Source organism: Chiloscyllium punctatum, chromosome 25 (genome assembly GCF_047496795.1).
Source record: "Chiloscyllium punctatum isolate Juve2018m chromosome 25, sChiPun1.3, whole genome shotgun sequence".
NCBI classification, from domain to species: Eukaryota; Metazoa; Chordata; class Chondrichthyes; order Orectolobiformes; family Hemiscylliidae; genus Chiloscyllium; species Chiloscyllium punctatum.
The window spans coordinates 85453006-85469321 of record NC_092763.1 but is presented as its reverse complement, the minus strand read 5'-3'; positions in this window follow the sequence as shown (position 1 = coordinate 85469321).

Genomic DNA, 16316 nt, shown 5'->3' with positions numbered 1-16316 from the left:
AGTTCCTCAGAGGAGTGTCCTAGGCCCAACCATTTTCAGCTGCTTCATCAATGACCTTCCCTCCATCATAAGGTCAGAAGTGGAGATGTTCGCTGATGATTGCACAATGTTCAACACCATTCACGACTCCTCAGATACTGAAGTAGTCCATGTTCAAATGCAGCAAGATCTGGACAATATCCAGGCTTGGGCTGACAAGTGACAAGTAACATTTATGCCACACCAATGTCAGGCTATGACCACCTACTATAAGAGACAATCTAACCACCTCCTCAAAACCCGAGAGGTTGCAGAAAAGATTTACAAGGATGTTGCCGGGTCTGGAGTGTTTGAGCTATAGAGAGAGGCTGAAGAGAGTCATAGAGTTGTACAGCATGGAAACTGACCCTTCGGTCCAACCCGTCCATGCCAACTAGATATCCCAACACAATCTAGTCTCAAATGCCAGCACCTGGCCCATATCCCTCCAAACACTTCCTATTGATATACCCATCCAAATACCTCTTAAATGTTGCAATTGTACCAGCCTTCACCACTTCCTCTGGCAGCTCATTCCATACACGTACCACCCTCTGTGCGAAAGCGTTGCCCCTTAGGTCTCTTTTACACCTTTCCTCTCTCACCCTAAACCTACGCCCGCGAGTTATAGACTCCCCGACCCCAGGGAAAAGACTTTGTCTATTTACCCTATTCATGCTCTTCATAATTTTGTAAACCTCTATAAGGTCACCCCTCAGCCTCCGAAGCTCCAGGGAAAACAGCCCCAGCCTGTTCAGCCTCTCCCTATAGCTCAAATCCTCCAACCCTGGCAACATCCTTGTAATTTTTTTCTGACTCCTTTCAAGTTTCACAACATCTTTCCAGTAAGATTGAGTTTTTTGAAGAAGTAACAAAGAAGATTGATGAGGACAGAGCAGTAGATGTGATCTATATGGACTTCAGTAAGGCGTTCGACAAGGTTCCCCTGGAGACTGGTTAGCAAGGTTAGAACCAACAGCTTTCCAATAGGAAAGAGACCAGAAGTGCACGCAATATTCTAACAGTGGCCTAACCAATGTCCTGTACAGCTGCAACATGAGCTCCCAACTCCTGTACTCAATACTCTGACCAATAAAGGAAAGCATACCAAACGCCTTCTTCACTATCCTATCTACCTGTGACTCCACTTTCAAGGAGCTATGAACCTGTACTCCAAGGTCTCTTTGTTCAGCAACACTCCCTAGGATCTTACCAATAAGTGTATATGTCCTGCTAAGATTTGCTTTCCCAAAATGCAGCACCTCACATTTATCTGAATTAAACTCCATCTGCCACTTCTCAGCCCATTGGCCCATCTGGTCAAGATTCTGTTGTAATCTGAGGTAACCCTCTTCACTGTCCACTACACCTCCAATTTTGATGTCATCTGCAAACTTACTAACTGTACCTCTTATGCTCGCATCCAAACCATTTATGTAAATGACAAAAAGTAGAGGACCCAGCACTGATCCTTGTGGCACTCCACTGGTCACAGGCCTCCAGTCTGAAAAACAACCCTCCGCCACCACCCTCTGTCTTCTACCTTTGAGCCAGTTCTGTATCTAAATGGTGAGTTCTCCCTGTATTCCATGAGATCTAACCTTGCTTATCAGTCTCCCACAGGGAACCTTGTCGAACACCTTACTGAATTCCATATGGATCACATCTACTGCTATGCCCTCAATCCTCTTTGTTACTTCCTCAAAAAACTCAATCAAGTTTGTGAGACATGATTTCCCGCGCACAAAACCATGTTGACTATCCCTAATCAGTCCTTAATTTCCAAATACATGTACATTCTGTCCCTCAGGATTCCCTCCAACAACTTGCCCACCACCGAGGTCAGGCTCACTGGTCTATAGTTCCCTGGCTTGTCCTTACCACCCTTCTTAAACAGTGACACCACGTTAGCCAACCTCCAGTCTTCTGGCACCTCACCTGTGACTATCGATGACACAAATATCTCAGCAAGAGGCCCAGGAATCACTTCTCTAGCTTCCCACAGAGTTCTAGGGTACAAATGATTAGGTTCTGGGGATTTATCCACCTTTATGCGTTTCAAGACATCCAGTACTTCCTCCTCTGTAATCTGGACATTTTGCAAGATGTCACCATCTATTTTCCGACAGTCTATATCTTCCATATCCTTTTCCACAGTAAATACTGATGCAAATTACTCATTTCGTATCTCCCCCATTTTCTGTGGCTCCACACAAAGGCCGCCTTGCTGATCTTTGAGGAGCCCTAGTCTCTCCCTAGTTAACCTTTTGTCCTTAATGTATTTGTAAAAACCCTTTGAATTCTCCTCAATTTTATTTGCCAAAGCTATCTCATGTCCCCTTTTTGCCCCCCTGATTTCCCTCTTAAGTATACTGCTACTTCCTTTCTATTTTAAGGATTCACTCGATCTTTCCTGTCTATACCTTACATAATCATCCTTCTTTTTCTTAACTAAACCCTCAATTTCTTTAGTCATCCAGCATTCCCTATACCTACCAGCCTTCCCTTTCACCCTGACAGGTATATACTTTCTCTGGATTCTCGTTATCTGATTTCTGAAGGCTTCCCATTTTCCAGCCGTCCCTTTACCTGCGAACATCTGCCCCAAATCAACTTTTGAAAGTTCTTGCCTAATACCGTCAAAATTGGCCTTTCTCCAATTTAGAACTTCAACTTTTAGATCTGGTCTACCCTTTTCCATCATTATTTTAAATCTAATAGAATTATGGTTGCTGGCCCCAAAGTGCTCCCCCACTGACACCTCAGTCACCTGCCCTGCCTTATTTCCCAAGAGTAGGTCAAGTTTTACACCTTCTCTAGTAGGTACATCCACATACTGTATCAGAAAGTTGTCTTGTACGCACTTAAGAAATTCCTCTCCATCTAAACCTTTAACACTATGGCGGTCCCAGTTGATGTTTGGAAAGTTAAAATCCCCTACTATAACTACTCTATTATTCTTACAGATAGCTGAGATCTCCTTACAAGTTTGTTTCTCAATTTCCCCGAATATTAGGGGGTCTATAATACAATCCCAATAAGGTGATCATCCCTTTCTTATTAGTTCCACCCAAATAACTTCCCTGGATGTATTTCTGGAAATATCCTCCCTCAGTACAGCTGTAATGCTATCCCTTATCAAAAATGCCACTCTCCCTCCTCTCTTGCCTCCCTTTCTATCCTTCCTGTAACATTTGTATCCTGGAACATTAAGCTGCCAGTCCTGTCCATCCCTGAGCCATGTTTCTGTAATTGCTATGATATCCCAGTCCCATGTTCCTAACCATGCCCTGAGTTCATCTGCCTTCCCTGTTAGGCCCCTTGTATTGAAATAAATGCAGTTTAATTTATTAGTCCTACCTTGTCCCTGCCTGCCCTGACTGTTTGACTCGCTTCTGTTCTCAACTGTACCAGTCTCAGATTGATCTCTTTCCTCACTATCTCCCTGGGTCCCCCCCCCCCCCACCCCCCCCCCCCACCCCCCAACCTTACTAGTTTAAATCCTCCAGAGCAGCTCTGGCAAATTTCCCTGCCAGTATATTAGTTCCCTTCCAATTTAGGTGCAACCCGTCCTTCTTGTACAGGTCACTTCTACCCCAAAAATGATTCCAATGATCCAAAAATGGCTGAAGCTTTTGTTCCTGGGATATTGGAGGCTGAGGGGTTACCTTATAGAAGTTTACAAAATCATGAGGGACATGGATAGGGTAAATAGACCAGGCCTTTTCTCTGGGGCGGGGGAGTCAGGAGGGCACATATTCAGGGTGAGAGGAGAAAGATTTAAAAAGGGGCTCGGGGCAACTTTTTCACACAGAGGGTGGTGTGTGTGTGGAAAGAACTGCCAGAGGATGTGGTGGAGGCTGGTACAATTACAACGTTTAAAAGGCATCTGGATGGGTATATGAATAGGAAGGGTTGAGAGGGATATGGGCCAAATGATGGCAAATGAGACTAGATTAGTTTAGGATAACTGATCGGCATGGATGAGTTGGACTGAAGGGGTCTGTTTCCATATTATACACCTCTATGAGTCTATGACTCTACAAAAGGCAGGAAGAGAGGGATACAGATTATGTGCAGGCAATGGGATTGAATTAACATGGCATCCTGCACTGTTCTATGTTCTGTGTAGATACCTACCAGGCTCTCCTTACTAACACTTCCTCGAAGGTTTGTGCAAGTACAGCTGATATTCTTCCGAAAATGTGGTGGAAGGAGAGTCCTTGATTATTTTTAAGGCTGAACTAGGTCAGTTCTTGTTAAACAAGAGGGTTGAAAGATTATGCTGGCAAATGGGATTAGGTCAGTTTGGGAGGTTTGGTTGGTGTAGATGAGTTGGACCGAAGGATCTGTTTCTGTGCTGTATGGCTCTATGACGTTCGATGATGTTATCATCACTGAATCCCCCACTATCAACATCCTGGGAGTCACTATTGACCAGACACTCAACTGGACTCACCAAGTAAACACTATGGTTACGAGAACAGCTCAGAGGCTAGGAATAATGTGACAAGTAACTCACCTCCTGACTCTCCAAAGCCTGTCCACCATCTATAAGGTAAAAACAATGACTGCAGATGCTGGAAAGCAAATACTGGATTAGTGGTGCTGGAAGAGCACAGCAGTTCAGGCAGCATCCAACGAGCAGCGGGCTTTTGCCCGAAACGTCGATTTCGCTGCTCGTTGGATGCTGCCTGAACTGCTGTGCTCTTCCAGCACCACTAATCCACCATTTATAAGGCACAAGTTAGCAGTGTGATGGGTGCAGCTCCAACAACACTCAAGAAGCTCAACACTATGCAGGACAAAGCAACCTGTTTGATTGACACCACATCCACAAGCATCCACTCCCTCCACCAACAGTGTGTACTATCTACAAGATGCACTGCAGAGATTCATCAGAGATCCTCAGACAGATCCTTCCAAACCCACAACCACTTCCATCCGGAAGGGCAAGGGCAACAGATGATTGGAACATGACAACCTTCAAGTTTCCCTCCAATCCACTCACCATCCTGATTTGGAAATTTATCGCTTTACTGTTGCAGGGTCAAAATCCTGGAACTCCCTCCCTCAGGGCATTGTGAGTCTACCGACAGTATGTAGACAGTAATAGGTTTAGAAGGCAGCTCACCTCCCACCCTCTCAAGGGGGGCAACTAGGGACAGGCAATAAATGCTAGGCCAACCAGTGTTGCCCACATCCCATAAGCGAATAATTAAAAAAGAAGCAGGGGAGGATTGGGCTGGACTCCCCGGCCTCATCACTGTGTGTTCAGGCTGGTTTCTGTGATTGGTTTTTCAATCAGGACCAGTTGTGTGGGTTAGAAGTATTCTGCAGGACAATAACTTTCTCATAGATTTGTGGACAGACTGTATGTGAACAGTTTAGTCATACAAAGTTTCCAGACCCTCAAAAAACAACATTATCTTTCTCTTTGCAGAGAGGTATCAACAGAAGTTACAAATGAGTTCTGAATGAGGAGGTAGCTAGCTGTTGTGACTTACTATCTGCTCCAAGCTGCTACCTTTAACCAGTGACTCAGAGATTGAACAGCTTGTATTATCAGCTCCAACCACAATGTGGACAAGAAGCAATCATGCGAGTGATAGCTTTCCCCTTTGCTGTATTCTTGGCATACTGGCATCCCTTTGATTAATAAACTAGTCTGACCTGGAGTCTTCACCTGGTCCCAGGGAAATACTCTAGTCTCTCAGGTAAGAAGTCTTTGCTTTGTTTGCAAAGTATAGCCTGTCTGGGGAACTGCACTGCTTTTGCTGATTAGGTCTTCTTGAGACTGCAAAAATTCTCATAAAACTTCATCCTACACGACATTACAGTCCTGTATGACCACATCTCTCAAAGACAAACATTGGTAATTCTCCATCGAGTGCTACAAATGAGTTTAAAAAGAACCAATAGCTTCCCTGTTTCTTGGTTGCACTATTAAATTTTGTTTGAGCTATAATGAGGTTTGATTTTAAACTGAAATAGCTATTAAAAACCTGCATTACATTGTTGTATTTTGATTATTTTTTCCATGCCTTGTCTGATGTGAATGTTGTCAGTGCTGCTGCTATTTGAGTATGACACTACATTGATCTGGTCTTTGTTTATTTATTGAGGCCTGAGACTATAAGATAGAGGAGCAGAATTAGGCCATTTAGCCCATCCAATCTGCTCCACCATTTAATCATGGCTGATATATTTCACAACCCTGTTCTTCTGCGACCTTCCCATAACCCTTGACCCCTTTACTTATCAAAACCTATCTATTGCTGTCTTAGTTCATTCAATGACTTGGCCCCCACAATTCTGGAGTGATTTATTACTCAGTGTGGCTGACTGAATTGTTGCAGTTTCTCATGTTAACTGTTGTAGGATTTTTTCCTCAGTGTAGCATGGGTTTTTCCTCTCCGTGGCCTGGTTTCAAAGTGGGCCATCAATTCCTTCAACTGCAGACGTTTATCGCTGCTTGGTTGGTCTTCAAGCCCTCTCCCTGCTTTTAGTCAGATTTCTGGATTGATCTTATCCTGTATATTTAGCATTGACCTGCTGCTGGATGTCAGTTCTGACAATTAATTATGTCATTTATTGCCCATCTCTAATTGCCCAGAGGGCAGTTAAGAGTCAACCATCTTGCTGTGGGTCTAGAGTCACATGTAGACCAGACCAAGTAAGGATGGCAGATTTCCTTCCCTTACTGGCATTAGTGAACCAGATGAGATTTTTTGACAATGGATTCATGGTCATCATTAGACTCAATTCCACCACCCACCATGGTGGGATTTGAAACAACAACCCCAGAACATTAACTTGATCTCTGGATCAACAGTGCAGTGATACTACCACTAAGCTGTTATCTCTCCTAACTGCTTTCTACTGCTTGTCTCCAATTCTGTAAGACTGGTCACTACTGCCACCATGTCACAGTATCAGGTGTACACGCGGGTGAATAAACATTAATAGTCTTTCCAAAATATACTATCATTAGATCTTTAAGAGATTGTGAGGATATCTCTGGAAACCTACAGACTTGAGTCCCAGTGTGTGACCTGAAGTCACTATAACATAGACCCTTAAGCACATGTTCAGAATCCATTCTTAGAGTAAAGGTATAATTAACTGTTTATCCCACAGGCACAGCTGACTCCAAAGTCTGTGCAAGAATTGACAACCAAACTAAATCCCATCCTCATGTTTAAAAATGGCAGCAACAGTTTTTTTTGAGGGATTTCAGTGTATCTTTAATAAATTTAAACTCATCTGACCAGACTGTTACTATTCCCATGAATTCATTGGGCTTTGAAAAAAGCAATTTCAATGGCACAGTATTTGTTGGGAGAGCTGCCTATTAATGATTGGTGCTGTTGCTGTGAAGAGGGAGCTGGTTGAAATCCCAGCATGGTGGAGGGGGTGGAGAGAGAGATCCAAGACAAGAAGGAATGACCATCAAAGCTGTCAGATTCTCACCCAAAAAACAACTGGTTCCTTATTGCTCTTGGGGGATGGGAATCAATACGTGACTTCAGTCAGGCTGTTCCTGCAGAGTGATGTTAGGGTCACACAGCACAGGCACTATATTCTGAACCAATCAGGGAGCTAAAGTGGACTCAGTAATAAGGTTAAGAATTCAGATAAACTAATTAGGAACATCACACCAAAGGTTGTGAAGTTGGAGCAGCTCAGTGTGCTATCAGTTTGGCTTTTAGACCTTTGAGCTTGAAAGAACTTTTATCTCTAGTTGGTTGGTAGTGTGAGCTGTTCACAGTGCACTGAGGACAACAGGAAATTTGAGATCCCAGCGCATTGTGAAACTAACTCACTATCTCCTTAAAGAATGAAGTTTAAAGATCGAGAAAACTTTGAGCAAATGATATGGACATGGAGTGAATTAGGAAGGCAGGAAGAGTGGATTTAGATTGGATTTTTTTTATAGATCCTGTAATCTCAAAATAAATTTTGAGGTAAAAACAATGACTGCAGATGCTGGAAACCAGATTCTGGATTCGTGGTGCTGGAAGAGCACAGCAGTTCAGGCAGCATCCAACGAGCAGGAAAATCGAACTTTAGGGCAAAAGCCCTTCATCAGGAATAAAGCTTTTGCCCAAAACGTCAATTTCGAAGCTCCTTGGACGCTGCCTGAACTGCTGTGCTCTTCCAGCACCACTAATCCAGAATCAAAATAAATTTTGACAGCAAATGAAGTGGAGTCACCATTGTAGAAAAGAAAGAAAACAACAATGGATTGGATTATGACAGAAAGCAAGGTAAAGGGAGAAGTGGAGTAAGATTTACAATTTCAAAAAATCTCTTGGAACATTTTACCAGCTGGAGGAATGAGACTCCAAAAGGTAAATGGCCTCTGAGCTTGGCATCACCCCGAAATTCATAAACTGACCAGCTCAATTACATAGTAACGTCGACTCTCCTGCTTCTTGGATGCTGCCTGACCTGTTGTGCTTTTCCAGCACCACACTTCTTCACTCTAGTCAGTAGGATGACCTGATAGCAGCTTCCTGTTTCCAGATGCCCCCACTCTCTTCATGACTGCATAGCAGCAGCAAGAAGCAGCTTAATCTGCTGCTTAACTTTGGAACATGGAACATAGAACATTACAATGCAGTACAGGCCCTTAGGCCCTCATTGGTTCCACAGGGCAGTGAAACAATCTGAAGCCAATCTATCCTCCATTATTCCATTCTCATCCAAATGCCTATCCATTTAATTGTCCTTAAAGTTGGCGAGTCTACTACTGTTGCAGACGGGGCATTCCACGCCCCTACTACTCTGAGTAAAGAAACTACCTCTGACATCTGTCCTATATCTATCACCCCTCAATTTAAAGCTTTGTCCCCTTGTGCTAGCCATCACCATTTGAGGAAAAAGGCTCTCACTGTTCACTCTTTCTAACCTTCTGATTATCTGATATGTCTCAATGAAGTCACCTCTCAACTTTCTTCTCTTTCACAAAAACAGTCTCAAGTCCCTCAGCCTTTGCTCATAAGACCTTCCCTTCATACCAGGCAACATCCTGGTATATCTCCTCTGAACCCTTTCCAAAACTTTCACATGATCCTTCCTACAATGTAGTGACCAGAACTGGATGCAATACTCCAAAGAGTTTTGTATCAACCTGGTGGCAAATTTCAAGGATCTATGCACATGGACACCGAGATCTCTCTGTTCATCTACACTGCCAAGACTCTTACCATTAGCCCAGTACTCTGCATTCCTGTTACTCCTTCCAAAGTGAATCACCTCACACTTTTCCACCTTAAACTCCAGAGATTTGACCTTTTCCGGATAATTTATGGAATCTTTCAGGTCCAGCCTTTTGTGAGTTTTGAGAATGATGCAGTTGCTCAGTGGTCATGTGACATGTTATAGGATTGGCAATCCAGGGTAGAGTCTAATGGTCAGGTGAGATGATTCAAGTTCCATCATGGCATCCAATGGAGTTTAAATTCAATTATTTCAGTTTGCAATTAACAGCAATAAAAATCCCTTTTGTTTACTAATGCTTGTTAGCACAGGAAATCTAGGTAAAACCAAGGACTGCAGATGCTGGAAACCAGAGTCTAGAATAGAGTGGTGCTGGAAAAGCACAGTAGGTCAGGCAGCATCCGAGGAGCAGGAAAATCGACGTTTCTGGCAAAAGCCCTTCATCAGGAACAGAGCCTGATGAAGGGCTTTTGCCCGAAACGTCAATTTTCCTGCTCCTCAGATGCTGCCTGACCTGCTGTGCTTTTCCAGCACCACTCTAACCCAGCACAAAATATCTGCCATCCTTACCTGGTCTGACCTACATAAGCCACTCATTGGATCACCAACACTGACCCATATCCCAGTAAACACAGTGATAATCCTGGCCTGTCTGGGGACTTGTTCCAAAATTGTGAGAGCTATCCCACAGGCTAGTTAAGCAACAGCCTGACAAAGTTACACTCACAGACTCCTAACTTCCAAAGTCCCAGCCATCACCATCACCATCCCTAATATAGAATCAAAGAATCCCTACAGTGCAGATGGTGGATATTCAGCCCATCGAGTCTGAACCAAACCTCTGCACCCAGACTCACCTGATCCCCACAAACCGTGCATTTCCCATGGCTAACCCATGTAGCTTGCACGTCCCTGGAAACTAAGTGGAATTTAGCATGGCCAGTCCACCCAAACTGCACATCTTTGGACATTATCATGTCTTACCAGCAGGACAGGCCTGGTACAGCATGCAGACTTGTGGTATACAGTCAGGGACGAATTGTCCAGGGAGTCCTCAATAATGACTCTGGACCTCATGGTGTCTCACAGCTTGAAGGTCATGACCCAGCCCCAACAAATGCTTCACAATGACCTGCCCTCCATCACAAGATCAGGAATAGGGATGTTCACTGATGATTGCACAATGTTCAGCACCAATCACAACTCAAGAGTATGGTGCTGGAAAAGCAAAGCAGGTCAGGCAGCATCCTAGGAGCAGGAGAATCATGTTTCAGGTATAAGCCCTTCATCAGGAATGAGGTAGCTACTCCTGAAGCAGTCCATATTCAAATGCTACAAGATCTGGACAGTATCCAGCCATGGGCTGAGAGATGACAGCCCTACATTTGCACGATACAAGTGCCAGGCAGTGACTATTCACAACAAGAATCTAACCCCTGCCCTTTGATATTCAACAGCATTGGGTACAGGGTGTAGCTGGGCAATCTTTCTTCCACCCTGTGAGCTAGATGCCAGTGTTGTAGCTGTACTGGAGCAGCTTGACAGGAGTGCAGCAAGTTCTGGAGCACAACCCTTCAGCACTATTGTAGGGATGTTGTTCAAGCCCATAACCTTTCCAGTATCCAGTGCCTCCAACTATTTCTTGGTAATACATGGAGTGAATTGAAATGGCTGAAGATGGGCTTGTGTGATGCTGGGAACCACTGGAGGAGGCCGAGATGAATCATCCACTTGTACCTTCTGGCTGAAGATTGCCATGAATGCTTCAGCCTTGTCTTTTGCTGTCATTAATGGGGGATATTTGTAGAGCTTCTTCCACCTGAAAATTGTTTGATTGTCCACCATAATTCATGACCGGATGCAGCAGGACTGTAGAGTTTAGCTCCAGTTGATAGGTTGTCTAGATTGTAGGTTGTGCCTAATGCTGCCATTATTAGACATGCAAGGAGTCCTGTGTTGTAACTTCACCAGATTGACACTTCATTTTTAGGTATGTCTGGTGCTGCTCCTGCACTCTTCATTGAACCAACGTTAGCTCGTTGGTAATTGCACACCACTGTGTGTAAAATGGATGAGGTTTTGGTGTAAATTGGAAGGAAGTGTGAGTGTGACTCAGGAGAAGGTATAGGTATGAGTTGGGAGAGCTGTGGGTGCAATATCAGGTTGGGGGTGGGGGGGGAGAGATGTAGGTGTAATTCTTCAAAGTCCTTTCTGCCTGTTTTGCAATTCCATCAAAGCTGTGTGCTCTGAAGTTGTTAATTTCTGCAGCTTGCTGCCTGTTTCATTTGGCTTTCCTCTGTATCATTCGGAAGGAAATGTCAAGTTTCTCTAAGATCCCAGCGAATTTTCCAGCCTGACACTTCTGTTCCCTTTCCTTTTCCTTTCTCACTTTCTTTTGCTTTCTTTCTTAAATTTCTTTACAGACCATAATTGGTAAATGTTTTTCCTTTTTAAGAAGTTAATTGTGAATAATTTAATAAACAGGCTGGTGCACCATTCAATTTCATGGCAGTAGAATCTGATTGAGTGACGTCGAGCAGTTTAAGCAGCTATACTTTGGTTGACTTTGTTCCAGAGTAAAACCAATTCCGCACCCTGGAGCTGGGAGATTTTCCTTGACAATAAAATCGCAGTGGGAAACTTCCTGTGTCTATAGGCAGCGTTGAGTAATTTGGCACAGCTGCTAATTCATCAAAAAGTGAATTAATTATCAGTGTGAGAAAAGGGGTGTGTCTTGAGACTGTCATCAATGCAACTCCCGCACAGAAACTGGAAGTATTTTGTCTTCCACAGTCCAGAGAACCTTTCCCTTACATTATACTGGAGATACTGGGACTGTTCTCCTTGGAATGAAGAAAGCTGAAAGGAGATTCAATGGAGGTTTATTTTGTGTAAAGAAGCTGTTTCCAGTAAGTCAGTAACCTGAGGATATTGATTGAGTCTGTCTGTCCTCCTGATGTACAGGAGACCCCATTGTGTCAGACTAGACAGTCCCTTCAATGTTGCTGGGCCAAAATCCTGGAATTCCCTTCCTCAGGGCATTGTGAGTATCCTACAGCACATAGACTGCTGTAGAAGGTCACCATGACTTGGAGATACTAGTGTTGGACTGGAACAAAGTTAAAAATCACACAACACCAGGTTTATTATAGACCAACAGGTTTATTTGGAAGCACTAGCTTTTGGAGCACTGCTCCTTCATCAACCACCTGAGATAGGGTTGATGAGGTAGGTAAAAACAATGACTGCAGATGCTGAAAAACAAATACTGGATTAGTGGTGCTGGAAGAGCACAGCAGTTCAGGCAGCATCCAACGAGCAGCGAAATCAACGTTTCGGGCAAAAGCCCTTCATCAGGAATAAAGGCAGTGAGCCTGAAGCATGGAGAGATAAGCTAGAGGAGGGTGGGGGTGGGGAGAGAGTAGCATAGAGTACAATGGGTGAGTGGGGGAGGGGATGAAGATGATAGGTCAGGGAGGAGGAAATGACCTGGGAGTTGCAGTGGGAGAGGGACTCCTGAGATTCTTGTAGAGAGAGGAGGAAAACTTCTTCAAGGCAGGCATCCTTGCAAGAGGATTCACCGTAGGGTTTGGGTGAACACAGGTAGAGGGTGTGATGATTGGTCGATGTGAGGAATGAATCCAATTGGTAGCTGGAAAGAAGGGTCAGTGAGAGAAATGGAAGGGAGGGAAAGGGGCTGGGAAAGGAGTCAGTTCAAGAAGGCTGTTTGCTGTTGTTTTCTGAAGGGGTGGGGAGTAAATGCTGGTGCAGGCAGCAATACCGATGTTTCACGAGTAAATAAAAAAGGGGAAAAAACTTGACGTGGGATGAGAAAAGAAAATCTTACTGGAAGCTGAGAGTCAGGCTTGTGGATTGTTCAGAACTGTTCTGCAAAGTGGTCATTCAATCAGTGTCATCCTGATGTACAGGAGACCCTGTTGGGAGCAGAGTACACAGGATATGAGAAAATAAACAAGTCTTGTGAAAAATCACATCTTTAGAGTTTTGTTTTCGGCACCAACACTTCCAGCAACATATCTCATCCCCCACACTTTCCACCATGTATTCTTTCTTTCATTAAATAGGCGAGTGACAAATCTAATGTTGAACTGTGAAATTAGCATTTTTAAACCTATTATTGAGGAACAACAAAGGGGGTCAGGATAGTTTTCCAGTCTCTATCTGTTGTTTCGGTGAATATAGAAGATTTCACCGGGAGGTTTTTCCTCACATGGTCTGAAATGTAGCTTAAGTTGTGCCCATGGTATTTGGTGTTATGTCCAAGTCCTCTCTCAGTCTCACTGGAATAGGCCTGAACATAAAACAGATTGAAGGAGAGGCATATTTGCGTAAACAATCAGCATCTCACCGATCCCCTTCAAAGAAAAAAATTAAAGTGTCAACTCATCTAAACATCACTCACTTCTCAGATACAACATGTTTCAAATCCGCTCTTTGGGAAACTATTTAATTTTTGCTGTGACTGATTCTGATATCATAAAGATGTCTCAAGAGAAACAACAAAAACAGAGCAGGTTTCAATGAGGACCCTTCTCTCTAACATGTGTACAAAAGCAACAAAACAACACCAGAAAAATGATACTGTGTTCAACCTGACTGCACATTTCTAACATTGCACAGCCATAACATTTTTGAAAAAAAACACCTCAGTTGGCTGTAAAGTGTTTATTTTAAGTTTGAACAAGAAATGTGAGCATTATTTATTGCCTATCTCTATTTTCATTATTACTCATGCATGGGATGTGCGCAACACTGGCTAGGCCAGCATTATTGTCCATCCCTAATTGCCCAGAGATTTAACATTCAACCACATTGCTGTGGGTTTGGAGTCACATGTAGGCCAGGCCAGGCAAGGATGGCAAATTTCCTTCCCTAAAGGATATTATTAATCCAGTTGTGTTGCTCTGGACTAGGTGGTGAGGAACTATCTTCTTGACTCCTGCAGACTATGGGATATGTAGGAGTACCCTGGAATGGCATTAGGGAGTGAGTTTCTGGATCCTGACTCAGTGACACTGATGGAGCTGAACTGTGCAGGAGTTCCCTTGTACCATGTGGGATACGTTCCAAGACCTACCGCAGAAACCCAAAACTGCAGATAGATGTGAACCCATTCGTTTCACTGGGAAACGTACCTTCCCGGCAGTCCCCTGGTCCCTGGTTCCGGAAGGTTCCCTATAATATGTTTGGGGTGAGGTAAACCATGGGTAACTGAAACCACAGGAAACAATTCCACAAATTTGGGGGTCGCCCTGTAGTTCTAATTCAGGATTAGCACTTTAGCAAGAAATTTAAAAACAAACAGTTAAAAACAGACGTACAAATTTATAAAGAGGAAGAGAACTGAAGAAGAGACTGGGGAAATATTAATGAGAAAACAGGAAATAGTTCAGACTTTGAACAAGTACTTTGCAGCTGTCTTTACAGCAGCAAACACAAATAGAATCCTGAAGATAGTGGAGAAATCGGGGTAAAGGGAAGGGGAACTTAAAACAATCACTTGAGAAATAGATTGCTAATGGAAACAAAAGCAGAAATTGCTGGAGAATCTCAGCTGGTCTGGCTGTATCTATGGAGACAAAACTGAACTAAAGTTTTGGATCCAGTGACTCTTCTTCAGAGCAGTTCTGTAGGGTCACTGGACCTGAAATGTTCATTCTGTTTCGCTCCCAACAGATGCTCCCACGCCTGCTGAGTTTTTGCAGTAATTTCTGCTTTTCTTTCAGATTTCCAACATGTGCGGTTCATTGTGTTTTTTTAGATAGCTAATGGGTCTGACACAAACCCCTGAACAGGATGACCTACACGTTAGGATCTTAATGGAAGAGGAAGATGCATTGTTTGTAATCTTCCAAATTTCCTTCAGTATTTGAAAGGTCCCATTGGATTGGAAATCAGCAAATATCATACCATTATTTAGGAAAGGAAACTATTATTTAGGACAGCAGGAAACTATCAACCAGTTAACAACTGCCATTGGGAAATGGTTAGAATCCATTGTTAAAGAGGCAATGGCAGGATATTCAGAAACTCATTATAGAATCAAGCAAAATCAGGTTTTTATGAAAGGAAATGTTCTTTTGAATTTATTAGAGATTTTGGCGGATGTAAGTAGTCTGATGGATAAGTGATATTTGTGAATGTGTTTTATTTGAATTCTAGAAGATAAAGTGTGACATGAATGGTTATTACACAATGCAAAAGCTCATGATGCTGATAGTTATAGATTCATGTGGATAGAGGATTGACTAACTAATAGGAAACAGGGAGGAAGGATAAACAGACCATTTTTAGGTTGGTAAATTGACACTGGTGATGGGCGACAGGGATCAATGCCTCAACTGTACACATGATGTGGAGGTGCCAGTATTGGACTGGGGTGGACAAAGTTAAAAATCACACAACACCAGGTTATAGTCCAGCAGATTTATTTGGAGGCACTAGCTTTCGGAGCACTGCTCCTTCATCAGGTGTTGTGTGATTTTTAATTTTGGAGAAAGTGAGGACTGCAGATGCTGCAGATTATTCCTGATGAAGACCTTATGCTCGAAACACTGACTCTCCTTCTCCCTGGATGCTGCCTGGCCAGTTGTGTTTTTCCAGCACCACACCTTTTGACTCTGATTTTTAACTTTGTAAACTGTACACAATCTGTATGAATGATTTAGTTAAAGAGATTGAGTATTGTAGCCAGATTTGCTCATGATACAACAATGGGTAAGGGAAGCAAGTTGTACAGAGGATACAAAGGATTTGCAAAGCGATGTAAATAGGTTAAGTGAGTGGGTAGAATTATTGATTGATGGAGTAAAAGAGGGAAAGTGTGAGCTTGCTCATCTTGGTAAGAGGACTAGCGAAACAGAATACTGGCTAAATGATGAGAGACTGCAGAACGCTGCCATACAGAGGGATCCAGGTATCCTTGAACAGGTATCATAGGATTCAGCAAATGGATACAACATGTGATTGGGGAGGCTGATGGAATGGTGAAAATATCACAAGGGGACAGAGTTTTCTCGTAGGGAAATCTTGTTACAACTATACAGGGCATT